Here is a 17,788-nt window from a genome sequence, read left to right on the forward strand (position 1 = left end):
TAAGCATAACAAATTTGCTAAATCTATCAACAACAGTTAGAATTGGCAAGGGCTGTAACAACTCTATCTTCTTTACACGAGGAGCTTTCACCTTTTGACAAATGTCACAGCGTTGTACATATGTAAACACATCACGCCTCATCTTTGGCCAATAGTATTGCCGTTCCAATTTCTCCAGAGTCGAATTCATGCCCTTATGACCACCTGTAATGGCGTCATGGGCATCATGGAGAAGAGCTGCCCTGAACGACTTCATGACACATAGTTGGCCTTTGTAGAAAAGCCAACCATCGCGTATCAGAAAGTGGCATGGTCCTGTGGCATCCAATGTCTGTTCCCACTGTGTACCGAATTCCTCGGAATCCGCGTACGTGTGCTTCATGTCATCCAGTCCTGTACCAACAAGATCAAGTCTAGTGGTCTGAATCGTAGACACTTGTCCCTTCCTGCTCAAAGCATCGGCCATTGGATTGGCCTTTCCTGGAAGGTACTCAATCATACCATCGAATTGCTGGAATATTTGACTCAAGTGGTGTTGTCGAACACTCCACTGTGCACTTGGCATTGTCTGAATCCAGCGTAATGCCTGATGGTCAGTGCGAACCTCGAAGTCATGGTCATACAGAAAATGTTTCCAATGTTTCAAGGCCTGTATAACTGCTAGGAGTTCACGATCATAGACTGAATAGTTTTTCTAGGTGGGCAGTAACTTACGAGACATGTAAGCTATTGGATGACCATTCTGTTGCAATACACCTCCAATTGCGATGTTACTCGCATCGGTAATCACCTGAAATGGGTCGTCCCACGAGGCAAGTGCTAAACAAGGCGCTTCTGACAAAGCCACCTTGAGGTTCTGGAATGCCTCCAACGCTCGTGGAGTCATTCGAATCTTTTGCCTTCTTGTCTTCACTCCCTTTAGCAGATCGGTGAGATCTGCCGAGAGGTCAGAAAACTTGTCGATGTGGGTGGAGTATGCCTGGCATATACCCACAAAGGATCTAATGTCATAGGCTGTCTGAGGTACTTCCCAGTTGACAATCTCGACCACTTTAGCCAAATCAAATCGAATGCCTTCAGCACTAATTATATATCCCAAGTAATGCACCTGGAACAGATAAAATTTCAACTTCTTTTCATTGACGTAGAGCTCGTTGCTTTCCACGAGCAACTTAAGGACTTTCTCCACATCAATGTCATGCTGCTCAACCGTGGCTGAAAATAGGAGTATGTCGTCCAGAAATACGAAAACACACTTTCCAATCAAATCCCGAAAAACACGCATCATCATGCGGTTAAATGTAGCTGGGGCGTTCGTCAAGCCAAATGGCATGACCACAAATTCATAGTGGGCCCGTTCCATACGGAAGGCTGTCTTGGGGATGTCTCCCTCCACAAACCGCACCTGGTGGTACCCACTCTTTAAATCCAGTTTCGAGAACACCTTTGCTCCATTCAGCCTCTCGAGAATATAGTCAATTCGAGGCATCGGGAATCTGCTCTTGATAGTCAGCTTGTTGAGTGCACGATAATCGACACACAAACGGGAAGACCCATCTTTCTTCTTGACAAATAAGATTGGTGTTGCAAATGGCGACACACTGGGGCGGATGAAGCCAGATTGCAACAATTCTTGGAGTTGGCGGTCCAACTCCGATTCCATTGTCTTGGAAAGGCGATACGGAAACTTGCTTGGGGGTTTCGAGCTTGGGAGGATGTCAATCTTGTGGTCCTCCGGTCTGGACAGGGGGAGCTGGGGAGGGAGGCTGTCCCGAAGAAAAATCTTCTGGAACTTTTCATGGAGAATTGAGTACTTCTCGGAAGCACTGGCTATCGGCTGGGCTGTCTGGATGTAAATCTTTGCACACTGTGTGCCTTTCGTGATTGCTCGCTTAGCCTGCAAGTGGCTTATGAGCGGAAAGTTCGGAATTCCTGGCTCACACTTGATGGTCACCGGAGCGTTTGACACATTCCGATTGATTTGGAACGTGTGCTTGTCCCACTTGACATCAGGAGAAACTTGTGAAACCATTGAATACCCAAAATTATGTCTGCTCCTACTAGAGGGGCAACCATAAAATCACGTACAAACTCTATGCCCTGAATAACTAACTTAGCACCTAGAGCTTCATACTTGACGCTCGTTGTCATGCCTGTGCTAAAACCCTCAACCTGTTTGTCCACCGAAGTCAGCTCGAAACGGGCACGCCTAGCGGCATGTTACATGACCACATCCTCCGTGCTGCCGCTGTCAAACAAGACGACGACTCTCTGGCCACCTATGTAGCCAAAGGACTTGAGCAATTCGTTGCGCTCATACTCCTGGTCATGGGCGCCCTTCTGCTTATCTTCGAGCTCCCGGCTAATAATTGCTTCAACTGAAGCACTGGGGTTTGAAGAACTAGGGGTAGCCGCTGGGGTCTGTGTGGGAGCTGAGCTCACCACGGAAGCTGTGGAGGCGGTAGTGGCGGGCTTTGGAGGCTTCTTCGGACAATCCCGAGAAGTATGTCCTTTTGTATGACAAAAGAAACATCTACCCTCCTTCTTGTACTGAGAAAGCTCCTTAGCACTCAACTTGCCACCTGTCTTGCCTGTCTCTGCTTTCTGGTCTGGAGTAAGCTTAGACGCATTGTTCGAGTTCTTGGAGCCAGAGGCTCCCGGGCTCTGTACTAGGGAAGACCCCGTCTGGTTTTGGCTTTTGCCCCTTGGGGCGGTAGCCCTGGGAGAAGCCGGCTGGGAAGTCTTGGGCTTGCCACCATTATGTTTCATTTCTACACTCTGCGCAAGCGAGAGTGCGTCTTCAAAGGTGGCTGGCCTAGACATACGCACCTCCCATTGGATTTGCGTGTCAAGGCCATACAAAAACTGCCCTTTCTTGTCCGTATATCAGATAAGCCTAATTGCAGACATAAAGTCGAAATTCTATTGGCAAACTGAAGGACTGGTTGTGCATTCTGATGCGCTCCCCTGAACTCGTCTTCGAGTCGCTCAAGGTAGTGGGGCGCTGCTTAAGGTCGCGGATAAACTCGTCCCACACATAAGCTACCATACCTACTCTGGTGTGGGCATGAGCCCACTGAGTTCACCAAGGAATGGCCTCACCTTCCAAATACCAACTAGCCAAGATCACTCTGTCAGTATCTGTTTTCCTAACTGCGGCAAAGTAAGCTTCAAATTGATGCAACCATGAATAAAGAGTTGTGGGATCGAGTTTACCATTATACTTACTGAAGTTCATTTTCTCGGGAACATGATTTGAGGGCGCCGCCGGTGTCATTCTGGCGTCCAATGCTTTGAGGTAATGCTCGTGTTCCATGCGTCACATGGCTTTGTCTTCTCGTTGTCGGATCTCCAATGCACGCATCTGTAACTCAAGCAAAGAGCTTGGTTGCGGCTGTGACCCCGCGAGAGGGTCCCTGTGTCGAGGATCTGGAATATGGGATACGGAAGGAGAGGGAGGAGGAGATGGCAAATGCGACGCTAGAGAGCGGGTACGCTCCTCCAGAGCCAAGATCTGCGCCTTCTGCTCATCCAACTTGGCTGTTTGTTCTGCGATTGCTCGCATCATCTGCTGGAACATGTTTGTGACACTCAAGCCTGGCGCCCTAGCTGGGCTGCCTGGTGCACTCTGGTCCCATGGTTCTTGGTCTCTCTCGTCGTTGAAGCTAGCCATAGGAGGAAAATGCACTTCCTTGCCGGAACGCAATTTGACCATCCACTATCTGTGTGGGAGACGTCCGGAGGCTGAAAACCAACCGTCCTTCGAGGGACAGGAGTCACTCCGAAAGGGGTAGTCCACGGGCATCTGAAAACCAACCACACGAGCGAGAAAAAATTCTGGTTTCTTTGCTGAATCTTTGTATTTGAAGTATGCGGAAGCTTCGGAGAAGAATCGGTAACTTCAATACTCAGAATTCAGCACTCTTTTCGTGACGGAAATTAATGCACAAACTGAAAGGGGATGTGCAGAAAATAGAGAGAGAGAGGGGGAGAGATGGAGAGGACACAGTATTGGGTCCCAATTACCCTCTGTAGGGCCCCCACCACGGATGGTGTATTTGCTTTATTAGATGATGTGAATCTGAAAAGAAAATACAAACCTCTGGACCTTTCTTGGCTGGGAATTCCCTGCCCTTGACCTGCAGTACTCCACCCCTTTGCTTCTCAACTTCCTTGGCTTGACTAGCCCTTGTATGCTTGAGCTCTTGGTGAAGAATGAGATGAATGAATGGGATTGTGGACTCAACCTTTTATACTACCCCTACTACAGCAGTCGGCCAGTACTATTGCAGGCGGCCAGCAATAAATATTCCCACGACTGCATTTCCAGCATTAAATGCTGAAAATATTCACGCAAAATGCTGCGCATCACTTTACTGCATGACTGGGCACTCATGCGCATGGGAAACAGGGCTGGGCAGTTAGGCGCCTGCTGCCTGGGAGGCTGGGTACTGAATACCCCCTTTTCTGGAGGCTGGGCAGCCTGTATGGGCTGCCCCATACTTGCTTTATTCCTCTCCCAGGGCTGGATAACCAGTTGGCTACCCCTGGCCTGCTGCCCCTGGGGCTGTCCTACAGCCCCCCCCATGGCCTACCCATGGCTGGTGGGTATAGCCAAGGCCTTCCTGGCCCTCATCGGGGTGGTTTCACACCATCCCCATGCCCACACTACGACTTGGGGTAGCCCTATGGGCTACTCAGTGATCTGGCATCCGGTACCATACTAGATACACAGAGTCACTGACATCATTCCAGAGGGAGACTCACAGCGCGGACTGGCACTGTTTCATGTGCAGGACAGTGCACACCTGACCTTAGACTTCTGTGCAGGACAATGCACACCTGACCTCGGACAACTGAGATGGATCACTGGCTGACTCGTCCCAGACTGGGCTCACATGGGACCAGTTCACCATCCCAGGTCCTGCACCTTCTGTACAGAAATGTCTACGTGGCATCCAAGTGCGGGATGCACGTGACACTCGAAATCATAAATGTCGCACTGTTGGCTCTGTGTCCGTGCATTGAAGTCCCCCATAAGGAGGACTTCCCCCAGGTTGGAGTAGTGTATGATCTCATTTGAAAGGACTGCATATGGTGACTCTCCCAATGGCACTGCGTCCTCCTCCCCTCTACTCTCCTCCTCTGCTGTCATGGCATATCTCGATCCTCTAGGAGCGAAGTAGCATAGAGCAATGTATAACACCCTGTCTGCTGAGAGCTGCAGTCTAATCCACATGTATCTAGCCTCCTGGTCACGTGCTACCACCTGTAGGCGCTCTTGTAGCTCTCACTTGAAGAGTACCGCTATACCTCCAGATCCTCTCGATGTGCTCTGCCGTGTGGTCCCCCCTGTATGTAAACTCCCACTGATAGCCCTCTACTTTGGTTAGCCCCCTCTCTGGGCTCTGGTGCGTCTTTGTAAGTAGTATGATGTCCTGTCCCTCCATGACCTCCTCCATTCTCCCAGGATGTGCCCAAAGTGCTCCATTGCAGTTCCAAACTGCTATGTGTATCTGTGAATCTAGATCCTCCATAGTCAATGTCCCATAGGCCGCCTGGCGCTAATTGGTGGCCTTGCCATCGATGATGACACGGCCATCGCGATAGAATGCTCTCTTGCCCTCTTTCCGGGCCTGTAGGACTTTCGGCATGCATGTTTTCCTGTGTTCTATCTGCATCCTTGTAAGGTCGTCATCCAAATAGATGGGATCTCCCTGTAATCCTCGTAGAATCACCCTCTTCCTCATGAAGGTGACCCTCTTCGTCTCTCCTGCAAACTGTAGGATGAGGGTTGGCTTGCGTGTTGAGTCTTTCCCGGCTCTCCATGCTTTGGTGAACCGCTCGCGCTACGCGCTAGTGGCCTCTCCCTCTTCGTATCCACCCGCTCGTGCTGCTCTGCTCACGCTGCCTTGTCCACGCTGTGCTGCGCACCCCCTACAATGCTACGCCTGGCGCGCTGCTCTGCTGTGCACCCTGCCCCCGCTGTGCTGGCTTGCTCGCGCTACGCGCTGGTGGCCTCTCCCTGTTCGTATCCACCCCTGCGTGCTACTCTGCTCACGCTGTGCTGCGCCTGGCACCGCTCTGCTGTGCTCGGACTGTGCACCCTGCCCGCTAGTCCCTTTGCCTCTCTAATCCAACCCACCTGTCATCTTGCCCCCAAGGCAGCAACATAACTCTCTCTCTCTCTCTCTCTCTCTCTCTCTCTCTCTCTCTCTCTCTTGCTACTCCCTGCCTGTGGGAACCACTGCAGAGTAATCTTGAGGAATGGCTCCGAGTCTCCAAGAGAAGTAATGTGACAGCCATCAAGTGGGGGATTGGAGACATTTCTAGCCAACACATCATCTTGTTCACATAGAGGTAAACACAATTTTGGGCCTTTTTGGATAGATCAATTTCTTGAGCAATCAAAGGCATATCTTGTGTGAATTGTGGGGATTCTTGTTTATAAGAGAAACTAAGTGGAGTGGAAGCATCCCAGGCACTCTTGTTTAAGTGCAACTTGGTGCTGTATAGCACACTTTCCGGTGCTAGTACATCACACATTTTGGAGCAGTTAGGTGCTCAATCTTCCAGAGCAATGAAGCTCAGTTAAGTGCACATGTAGACCTTGGTGCATTTTGGTCGCGACATCTTAAATCTAGTACATTCTTGGTGCAATTGGCACATTCTCGTTGTACCTTACAGATTCCTGGTGGTTCAAACACATTCCAGGTCTTGTGGCATCTACTTCCGTTTCTTTCTTATCTGCATTAAAGGTGTTTTGAAGCTCTTATCATGGGGGGATCTTCCTGTACACATCAAGAAGTTGCAATAAGGAAATCCAGTTTAGGAATCAAAAGCAAAGATTCTTGTGGAGTTGAGTATAGAACGGTTGCCACAATCAAGTATGAAGATGAAGCCATCCTTTGTAGATGACTTGTCAGAGCCAAGCTTCAAGGGCAAAGAAGAAAGAGCGTCCATGAGTAAATTCAAGGCTTTCCGACAAGTCTTGGACTTCTTGCCATTTGAACATAACTCTGTACATACATGTATTACCACATTACCGCTATAGCGGGGATTGTTGGGAATATTCACATTCATGGTAGTGAAAATGTGTAATGAGGTTAGTAAATAAAAAGGTGCTAGGTGGTTGTGTAAACTACCACTTGTTTTTGTGTGAACCAGGGCTTAAATAAAGCGGTGCTAGTGTGTGTGAACAACCACTAGTGTGTAGGTTCATTTATGTGTGGGAACAACCCCTTAGAAGGATCTTATGTAAGCAATGATGTGTAAAGGTGACAGCTCTTAGGGACGGACACTTGGCATCATGCCTTGACATGTGGTGGCAGCATATGCACATACCTTGTAAAGGGGGCCTCTCCTATAAAAAGGACCAATTATCATAATGAAAATCTGCTTTCCACGACTCTCTTGAGTTAGATGTAGAAGCCTTGGTGTCTTAAGGTGTCTATATGTTGAAAACCTAACATGGATGCAGTTAGTAGGAAGACTTAAGGTTTAGGAGTATCTCTATTGTCCAAATAAATGCAAGGGATCCAGCTGGAGCGTCCCTTAACTAGGTTCATTACAGTTTCTGCTTTGCTCCACATGTTGGATGGCCAAAGCTTGGGAACATGTTTTAGCCTTGAATGCATGAAATAACCGGAAAAGCAAAAACACAACGCAAGATGCCATCGGGCCGCCATCAGAGAAGGGGAGAATAGGGGTTTTGTAGCAGCTTGAGGGGAAAAAACCCAGTGATTCTTTTGTTTTTCCTGCTTCTTGTGAGCTGATTGTGGTGCAGTTGTCAAGAGTCTGGGTGGACTTTTTTTTGGTTTTTACTGAAGCAACAGTGCCAGGGGACCTGCTATATTCAGCAACCCTAGATGCAGTCACTCGGATTGAGGCCGCTGGCAAAGGAAGAGGGGAGGGCAATAATTTTTTGCCTTCTTTTTCTCTTCCTCTTCAATCAACAAACATTGGGGGTATTGGGTTTGCATCAAATTTCTCCTTTCCCTTCTTTCTTCATCAGCTTCTCCATTTGCTTTTAGTGGAAGAAAAGCCAAGGTTAAAGCACTAAGACTGTATCCACAAGGAGGAGCAATTTCACTTACATGAGGCGCCTCATGCAATAGGGGCAAGTCGTCTGCCGAGACGGAGCTTCATAGGGCCCTAGTATGGGGAACCATCAGTGTAAACACTAGGGCTAACTGTTCATAGAGTGGACCAAATATGGTTGGTGGTCTAAGCTTGCAAAGCCAAGGGATTACATATGTATGCAAATTCCAGTGAGAGGTTCTCAGGAGCACTATTCACAGAGTTTTGGAGATCCATCTAAGCAGGTTCATTGAAGGATGGTATACTGTAAAGACTTAATGTGTGGAGTCTGTCTCGTGGGAGTTCTTAACAGGATCACGTGCACTGGAGAGCTCTCAGCAAGAGTTTTCTCTATAGGTGCTTGTATAAGAATATTTCCATCAATTGCAGGTGTTTCATCAGGACTGTGAGCAAGTGCTTCTTTAGGAGGTGCACTTGCATGTTCTTTTGTTGGCCATGTGAAGACACATGCACGTGCGTGCACACACACCCACACATATGCGCTCGCACACACACGTGCACATGAGTCATAGGGAGTGTTCACATTCTCATAACAAGTACACACATATAGAGGGTGTTCACACCTATCTAACGAAACCCCCTACTAGACTTCGGATATCCATAACAAGTACACACATAAGGAGGGCATTCTCTTCTACTAGAGTTCGGATATCCTACTAACTCCCCTTCGGAGTGAAGGTGGAGAATCTTGAGAAAACCTTCAATAGCCATGGTGATTTGGGCTCTAAACTGCAACACGTGATACAAAAGAATACAATGTGCCAACACCCGAAACCCTCGTGTCAGGCCTAATATAAGAGCTTAACCACTCATGAGTGTGCCTACATCAGTCTACCGAGAACAAACTCTCTTGGCTCTAAGTAGGGATATGTGATAAACATGGAGCCTTTTATAAAAACAAGGCTTACAAGAAAAACACAAGATTATTTATCAGATTTTGGGGGACATCCTGGGCAGAGAACCTTGACTCATACAAAGTAGGAAATTCAGAAAGCCCAATCATAATCTTCCTCTTCAAGAGAAGAATTAGTCATAATTGTGAGGGCTTTCTCCGGTGCTATGGATGTCTTTGGTACATCTTCATCTTCGTCTTCTTCTTCTCCTACTAGATTTGCATGATCTTGAGCTTGCTCCTTGGCCATCCGCTTGAAGATCTTGTCTTTGGAGTGTCCAAGCTTTTTGTAGTAAGTGCACTTTTTGATCTTTCTTGGTTCTCCCTTGCCGTTCATCTTTGACATGAAGACCTTGTCAATGAGACGATAGTCCTCATCATGAGGTTGGCGACCATATCCTGGTATGACATCTCATGGGTCACCCTAAGAACAATGAGGGTCTCTGCATACTTGGGAATCTCTTCTATACTGCTTTTATGTTGTCCTGATGAACTTGCGTCTTGAGGGCAGCGAGTTTCGGAAGAACTAAGCCTAGATTGCTGAGGTGTTCTTGTAGAGTTCGAGCTTCTTTCATTTTTATATTAGCGTTTTTTTTTTGAGAAAAACTTCGGAATTATTGATCTTGTTTCCAAACAATTCTCAAGTTTTTCCTATACCTCTGTGGCCGGCTTGTCTAGATCAAGATGATGTATGAGGTTGTCACCTAGTCCCAAGCCGATGTGCATGAGTGCTTGTCGTTCTTGTCCTGCCAAGCTCGGACCGCTGGAGACCCCTCTTCATTACCCTTGACGACATTCTAGACTCCATCACAAATGAGGAGAAGTCATGGGTTTTTCATGTAGGAAAATTTTCCGCAGAGAATTTCTGAAAGGCAATAGTACTTTTGTTGAGATCTATGCAAGAGGCTGATTTTGCAGAAATCCCAAAATTCTATTGAGTGCAGAAGCTTCAATTTTGCCAATTTTGCCTCGATTGCAGAAGCTTGAATGTGATGCATTTTACCTGATTTCTGAAAAGGCCCAAATATGCTGCTTAGTGGCATTTTGCAGGTGCAGATGCAGTTGGGAAAGCTGCTGCTGCGAGTGCTGGAGACGATGAGAGCAGCTAGAGAAGGCAGCAAAGGGTGGCTGTGACATAGCTGGACGGGGCGGGCGGAGATGTGCAGGTGGCAGTGGAGCTAGGGGCAGCGCACAGGCTTCACGAGCTTTCTCTATTGCTACTCCTTCTCCCGTTGATACTCCAGCACCACCACAATCTGGATCCCTTGCTCCCGCTCCACAGGAACCGTGCTCCTGCTCCACAGGTGGTTCCTATTCCCAATCTTTCCTCTCTGAGTTTCTCTTATCCAGGTCTTACTCCCACCCCTACCCATATACCATCCTACAATCCTCCCTAAGTCGGTGACTCCACGAAGCGTACAGCAACCAACTATCATACTTGGTCTTTCTACACTTCATTGTTGTTGGAAGGAGCCGGTGTGTGGATGACTATCTCCACACCTCACTTGGTGGAACTTGCTTTGAGAAGCATATTGGATGCTCGGGCTCGTCTTATCATCATCCATTGCATGACTCCATCTATACAGGCACTGTTTGTCTCTACTTGGAGTAATATGTCAGAATATGTAGCGGAGATGAAGACAAGATCTGAAAACACTAGAGCAAGTGCACAGTAGAAAAACGCAGAAAAGAGAGAGAGAGAGAGAAAGAAAGAAAGAAGAAAGAAAGAAAGTTGTATTAACGTCTACTAGAGGCCAAACTCGACCTATGAGACAAATCAATGTACAACTGTCAATGTCTTCTGGATGTCCAAAAAAAAAAGGACAAAATGAACATGAAATAAAGTATGAAAGTACTGAGCTAGTGGGGGGGTGTGATGGATGGAGCACTACTGCTAGAGGCTTAGTATGCAACCTATATGCGTAGGGTATACAAGAATGCAATGCAAATTTGTCTAGCTCCAACCAGTACCATAATGGGGGTGTAATATGTGATACATAGGCGATGGCGAGGCAAAAATACCTCGGAGCATGATCTCTGGGTGTGAGTGTAAGTGAGCTAGCCGCTCCTGGATATGGTGCTGATGTCGAGCCCGTATCTCTGTGATCTCCCTCTGATGTAGTCTGGGAGTCTGGTAGCCTGGTGCTCTCGGTCTCCGTCTGGCTCGGAGGTCCGCAGCGCGTTGAAGTGTAACCCCCTCTTGTGTCAGGGTAGGCACTGGGATAGATCCCTGGAGGAAGAAATCAGTGAGCTGGAGCTGTCGCCCACCTCTCCCTGTAGTATGAGTCTGTATCAGTGTCTCTCTGTGGCGTTGTGTCGCTAACAAGAACTGGCCAAATCTGCGCTGGTCTGCGGACTCCATGATCTCGCGGAGTGAGGGATGTCCACTGAAGATGGTGGTGTATCTCTCTCTAATGACACTATAAGCTCTGCATCTGCATACATAATGTTCCTCACTCTCAACCTCCTCCTGGCATGGTCTGCATATCCCCTCTGCTCTGGAGATCTGTGCTGCCCTACTTGCCTCAATCTCAAGCTGGTGTGATGACACTTTGAGCTGGCCAATCGCCACTCGGGCACTGTGAGAGGCATGTACACATCCACATCCAGGTCTCTGTATGAATCCATCCGCTGAGATACGCATAAACGGATCTCTGTAGTATAGCATCTTCGGCGGTAGAGGAGGCTGACTGGGTGTAATCCAAGTCTCTTGAGTGTATCGCTGCTATAAATCTTGCCGAAGGACTCTGTTCCTCTCACTGTGAGAGAGCTGGGTGTGTGGTGCATGTATATCATACTGGAAAGGTGGCAGGTGATCTATGTTGAGACCATGCTAAGTGAGCCACTGTATCATCTGTGAATACCATGATCTCCTATCTCCACTCTCTGCGAGCTGCCTGGACGCCTCAAAAGCTCTATGTGAGAGTCGATCTGATGGCATATCTTTGATCCTCTGTATGAAGCAGATCGTCTGGAAGAGGGCCTCTACTAGCATAGGAGGTGCAGCAAACTCCGTCCGGACAATGTCATGTGGGACGGAGGGTTTGCTGAGGATCATCCGTGAGAGCATGAGAATCTGAGGCCTGTCTATTTGAGACCATGTGGAGGTGGCGAGCCCAAGTGCCCATACTGCTGCAGCATACATCAAAGCAGGGGTGACTAGTGTGTCAAAGAACCACCCCTTCGTGCGGGGCTCCTGGAAGTGTGCCTGGTGACACTGTCTCTCTAGCATGGTCAGAGCTACATACCCTCGTGTGAGTCTATCCCTGGCTGCATGTGCCATAGTAAATCTTCCTGGCGGAGTCGTAAATGTAATCCCCAGGTACATATATGAGTCTACCACCTCTACCTGTCCTCCTGCTAGTGTGAAGATGACCTGTCGTCGAACTGGCCCTGAGGTGTGGAAATCATGGCCTTGTTTTTCCCAGGGTTCACTATAAGCCCCCTCTGTGTGCAGAAGTCATCGAGTGCATGGAGATGGTGCTGTAGTCCCATCCGTGTCTCAGAGACCAGAATAATATCATCTGCAAATGTGGACTGTGGTACCTGAGATGTCTACCCCGTCCCCACCACCGTGACCAATGAAGTCAGCCACCTCATCGATGTAGAGCCCAAATAGTGTAGGAGAGAGTGGGCATCCTTGCTTCACACCTATGGTGCTAGCAATAACATTAGATAGCCCCCTGGGACATTGTATGCTCCCGAGGACCTGCTCATATAAAGCATAGATGCCCCAAATCATCTCTGATGGGATCCCCAATGACTGTAGGCGCTGGGAGAGTCTCTCTTGTGGCACCATGTCAAATGCTTTGCGGAAATCCACAAAGCAGCAGTATAATCTCTTCTCCCGCGCCTTAGCCAGGTCAATCAGACATCTCAGAGTGAATATATGGTCAATAGTGGAGAAAGCTCGTCGGAATCCAGCCTCGGAATCCAGCCTGCCCTGGTGCTCGCAGTCCCTCCTTCTCTGCATATGAGCTCAACTCTGCCTCGAGCACTGCACCATAAAGTTTGGCCAATGTATGACCAATCATGATAGTCCTGTAGTTGCCGGGGTCTAGCATGTCTCCCGCTTTGTGGAGAGGCACGATGGTGTGCATAGTCCACTCAGCTGGTAGGCCCTCCACTAGTGCCCTATTAAAGAGGTGAGCAAGAAAGGGTCCCAGTGTGTCAGCTGCATAAATAAGATGCTCACTCTGTATACCTGTGTGGTCAGCCGATCTCCCATGCTGTAAACGGCGGATAGCTCTCTCTACCATCGAGGCGGTAAAAAAAGTAGAGGTGGTAGGGCGGGACTTCTGTGGCTGTGGTATGGGCGGCTGTTGAGGGATATGGTAGAGGCTCTTTGCATATGTGTGCCATGTGTGTGGATCCTCAATCGGGGTACAAGGGCGAGGCTCTCTCGTCCTACGCCATGCAGTGGCTGCATCTCTGCTCATGAGTAGGTGGTATATATCCCATTACTGTGCCTCATATGCACGCCTCTTACGGTGTGTGAGGGTCCTCATTTGTTGGGTCCATAGTAACATGGGACGGGGAACGGGAACGAGAACGGGGACGGGGACGGGGACGGGGACGGGGAGACGGGGACGGCATATGGAATATGCAATTTATTGACTACAAAGCACACTAAGTATAGTAACATTTATGTTTTTACACTTTGAACATTCAAGGCATCACTTTAAATGTGCAATACGTGGTGCAAACACTGAACAGGCGCTAATAAGACTTAAGTACACCGACAAAGTTCAAACCAATATATAAGCATGGAATGATGATCACTATCAAATAACAAAAGACTAGTGTCTACAATGCACATAAAGTGCTGAGTCAAGACTCAAAAGTAAAAACAATGAAACATAGCTAAATGATAAATCATAGAGCCTGCAATGCTCAATCGGAGGCTGGAGCGTGAGTAGTGGCATCATCCTCTGGGCTCTGTTGTGTCTCCACCTGCACATTTTCCTCCTCCTGCTCCATCTCCCACTGAGTAAAGGGATTTGCCTTTGCAGTCACACCCTTGCAAAGCATTCGCAAGTTTGCGCTTACAAAGACAAGATCATTGGCCTTTTCTACACGAAGGCGGTTCCTCTTCTTTGATGCAATATGGCTGTAAGAACACCAAAGCTGCTCCAAACAAGAGGAGCTTACAGCTTGGCTGAGAATGCGGACAGCCAAGTGTTGCAGCTAAGGCCCATCTGAACCATAGTCTTCCCACCACAAATCAGTCCCAACCTTCAACCTATCCTCCTGTGCATCCGTACAACCACGAAAGGACCTGTATGCAGCAAGCTGGTCTCCGACTTTGCGCCTAATGCCTCCATCTAGCACTAGACGATCCAAGATACGCCTCCAACCATCACTGACCTCTCTGTCACCCTCGTGTCCATTACCCTGAAACTCGGGGTCCACCATATATGCAGCTGCATGCATAGGAGAGGCATAGGAGTTCCACCTCATCACACATAAGGAATGAATCTGCTCATATCTGTCCTCATCGGGCTCTAACACTTGCAACTTCTCTATCAGTCTATCCATTGCCTCATACACCTTCCCGATGCATGGCTGCATAGCATCTACAAGCCTCAACAAGTGGACAATAGGCCTTACCATAGCATCAATGCATTTCACATCCTCCCAAAAGGAAGTGTTCTCTGCATGCTACCTGCATAATATGCCTATGGCTGTTGAAGCCAATGAAGAAGTGGTGAACTCGTCGCTGATGAAGAGCTGCCTCAATGCACCACTGCACTCCCTTAAGTGGGCCAGCATCAAGAAGTTGAAGGCAAATCGGGTGTCTGAGTATTTGAGAAGTGAGAGCCTTGATTTCTTGGAGAACTCGTGGCGGAGGAACTGGTGGTTCAAGACAAATGTGACCATTTGATTGGCCTCCTGAATGATTGGCTCAATCCATGACTTCTTTCCAATATCATTTAAAAGATTGTTCAATCAATGTACGATACAATATGACACAGTCATGTGTGGATACATGCCCTCAATAATAGCTCCAGCTTCCCTATTTGCAGCCTCGCCATCTGCAAGAAAACCCACCACACATTCCGTGCCCATGAGCTCAATGCCACTTGCCCACAATGCTACAAGCACGTCTGCACTCTTCCTTGTCCCTGAGGCATCATGTGAAGCAATAAAGTACATCTCGCCACGGGAATATGCAACGAGACCATGGATGGACCGCTTTCGTGTGTCACTCCATCCATCTGCAATGAGTGACACTCCATTCTTTGCCCATAGCCGCTTTGTGTTCTGTGCAGCTTGCTCGACAAGGCGCTTCTCCTTGTCGAGCAATGTGGTGCGCAGAGACTCTGATGATGGGGGGGTGTAGTTTGGACCATACTCCCCAATCCTCTTCACCATAGCCTTGAAGTACTTGGATCTGATTACAAAAAGAAACAAGTGAACTTTCAAGAATGAAACTTAGAAAAATCATGTTAAGAGGGAAGAGTCAAGGCTTACCTAGCAGTATGGAAAGCAATATGGTCATGGAGGAAGAAACGAGCCACAACTGTATCAACCTCTTCCTTCTTCTTAGGATCCCAACTTCCCTCAAGTGTACTTTGTCACTGCGCCGGGTGTGGGCATCGCAAAGGAACCTACACCATGTGGCCGTGGTGTAGATGTGGTAGATGCACCCCCTGACCTTGAAACAGACCCCTCAAGTGGTGTCACAAATGCTGCAGGATCCACAGCCACACGTGCCGGCCTTGCAGCCCTCAAAGCCTCATGCCCGGCAATGCGCTGAAGAAGCTCCCTTCTCTTCTCCGATGTGTTTCCTGTGCAAAATCGAACTTTGTGTCCGGACTCATGCATAAGGTGGGCTCTCACTTTGTCTGACCCACTCGTCTGCCTATAGGGGCAAAGCTTGCAAGACCACGGGCATGAACCTCCTCCACTTCCAGGGCGGTTGGCATTAACCTCTTCCCACCATGACCAACCATCGGTTCTTCTAGCATCACCATGATGTGCGGAGCCGAAGGTTGCTTGTGAAGAAGATGACATATGAGAGAGAGAGAGAGAGAGAGAGAGAGAGAGAGAGAGAGAGAGAGAGAGAGAGAGAGAGAGAGAGAGAGAGAGGCTAGAGCCTAGAAATGAAATGATATATTAACGTCTTCAGAAGGCCAAAATGACCTATGAGACCAAAAAGGTTACAACAATTGGTGGATCCGATACAATGTCTGTGTAAGAAAAGCTAAAAACAACTAAACAACTAACTGAAACTGAAACTGAAACAACTACGAGGAAAAGTACGGTACTAGGAGCTCCTAATGGATAACATCTAGGAGGAAAACTCCAGCAACAAAGGTAAGCATCATACACATCACTATCCAAAGATGTCTCTCATCGGTCGATGGCGGATATCCTCAATATCCTCCATGGTGAGTACTCTGACTGGACGTCTCCCATGCCGTGCTAGTATGGTCCTGATCCTCTGTTGTAGTCTCCGCCGGTGTCGAGATGGGCCTCTCATCTTGGGGCGCCTGGACCGCCCCAGCTCTACAGCCCGATCAATCAGTGTACCTCTAGTGCGGCTATACTCTGGGGCTAGCTGCAATGCCTGCTGGCCTGACTGCTCAATCTCTGGTCGAAAGAAGTCTGTAATCTGCCTCTGTAGGTGTCTCTCCCTCTCTGATCCCCTCCCTCTCAAGAGACCCTCTCTATGTCTACGAAGCTCCAGCAAGTATAATCCGAGGCATCTCTGATCCTGGTATCTCATGACGCTAGAAAGTGGTCCGAAACCCTCTCTAAACAGGCAGTGAAAACGGCCTCGTATCTCATAATATACTGGACAGTGACATATGTAATGTAACTCTGTCTCTGGCTCCATCTGGCACAGCTGGCAAATCCTGGCCTCAGCTGGTACTCCTTTGAATCTGCCAGTCTCAATCTCTAGCTGGTGTGAGGATGTGCGCATCTGACCAATAGTACCCCATGAGAAAGATGAGTATCCATGTAGCTGGGTCTAATCACAAACCCATCCTGCGTGAGCTGGAGAAGATGATCTCTATAGAAAGCCATCTTCGTACCAAGCTCCTGTGTCGGCTGTATCCATGTCCTCCTAGTGTCCAGCTGAATCAAGTCCTGCCTGATAAGTCTGGTAATCTTTGCCCGTGTGAGAGAGAGGGAGGGTGCATCCAGGGAGTACTGAAATGGAGGTAGCCTGTCCATACTAAAGCCATGCAATTGGAACCAAGCTGTCATCTGTGAATACCAACATGATCCGTCTCCCTGTGATGCCAACTGTCGTGAAGACTCTAGGGCTAAGCGAGCATATCTGTCTCTAGGGAGAGCCCAAGTGCTATGTATAAAGGAGACTGATCGAGTGAGTGCCTCTACTACCAATGGGGGGGCAGCCATCTCTGCACGGATAATATCATGTGGTACGGAGGCCTTGGCCCTAATCATCCAGGAAATCATAGAAACCAAGGGCCTCTCCATATGTCTCCATCCATCAGTGCTACCAGCTCGGCTGTGGTGATCCACTGAGGGTCCCCATATCTCCACTCCATACAGCATGGCTGAAGTGACCAAAGTGTCAAAGAGCCAGAGCTTTGTTTGAGGTTCCTGAAACTGAACCTGCGAACACATCCTCTCTAGTCTCCCCAATGCTGCATAAGCTTTGGTCAATCTGGTCTCCGTTGCTCTCCTCAAGGAAAATAGTGGGCCACTGAAAACCAGTATACTCCACTGTCTCCTGACCATATGTAAAGGTGGGTACTGACCTCCTAACCCACTGTGCTGTGGTGTTAAACACCATCACCTTGGTTTTACCAAGGTTAA

The 17,788-nt window shown here is 48.4% G+C and overlaps 1 protein-coding gene and 1 pseudogene across 14 annotated transcripts in view; one reads left to right on the forward strand and one right to left on the reverse strand.

Annotated features, from left to right (window-relative positions):
• LOC147634150 (uncharacterized) overlaps window positions 1–17,788 on the forward strand; it is a 41,665-nt gene that overhangs the window by 10,108 nt on the left and 13,769 nt on the right. The gene's annotated exons all lie outside the window — the stretch shown is intronic.
• On the reverse strand, window positions 3,275–12,581 carry LOC147634151 (uncharacterized; annotated as a pseudogene). The gene has a single exon (XR_015266989.1). The product of XR_015266989.1 is annotated as an uncharacterized LOC147634151 (transcript).

Source organism: Cibotium barometz, chromosome 11 (genome assembly GCF_041138505.1).
Source record: "Cibotium barometz isolate CiBa-2024 chromosome 11, ASM4113850v1, whole genome shotgun sequence".
Taxonomy (NCBI): Eukaryota; Viridiplantae; Streptophyta; class Polypodiopsida; order Cyatheales; family Cibotiaceae; genus Cibotium; species Cibotium barometz.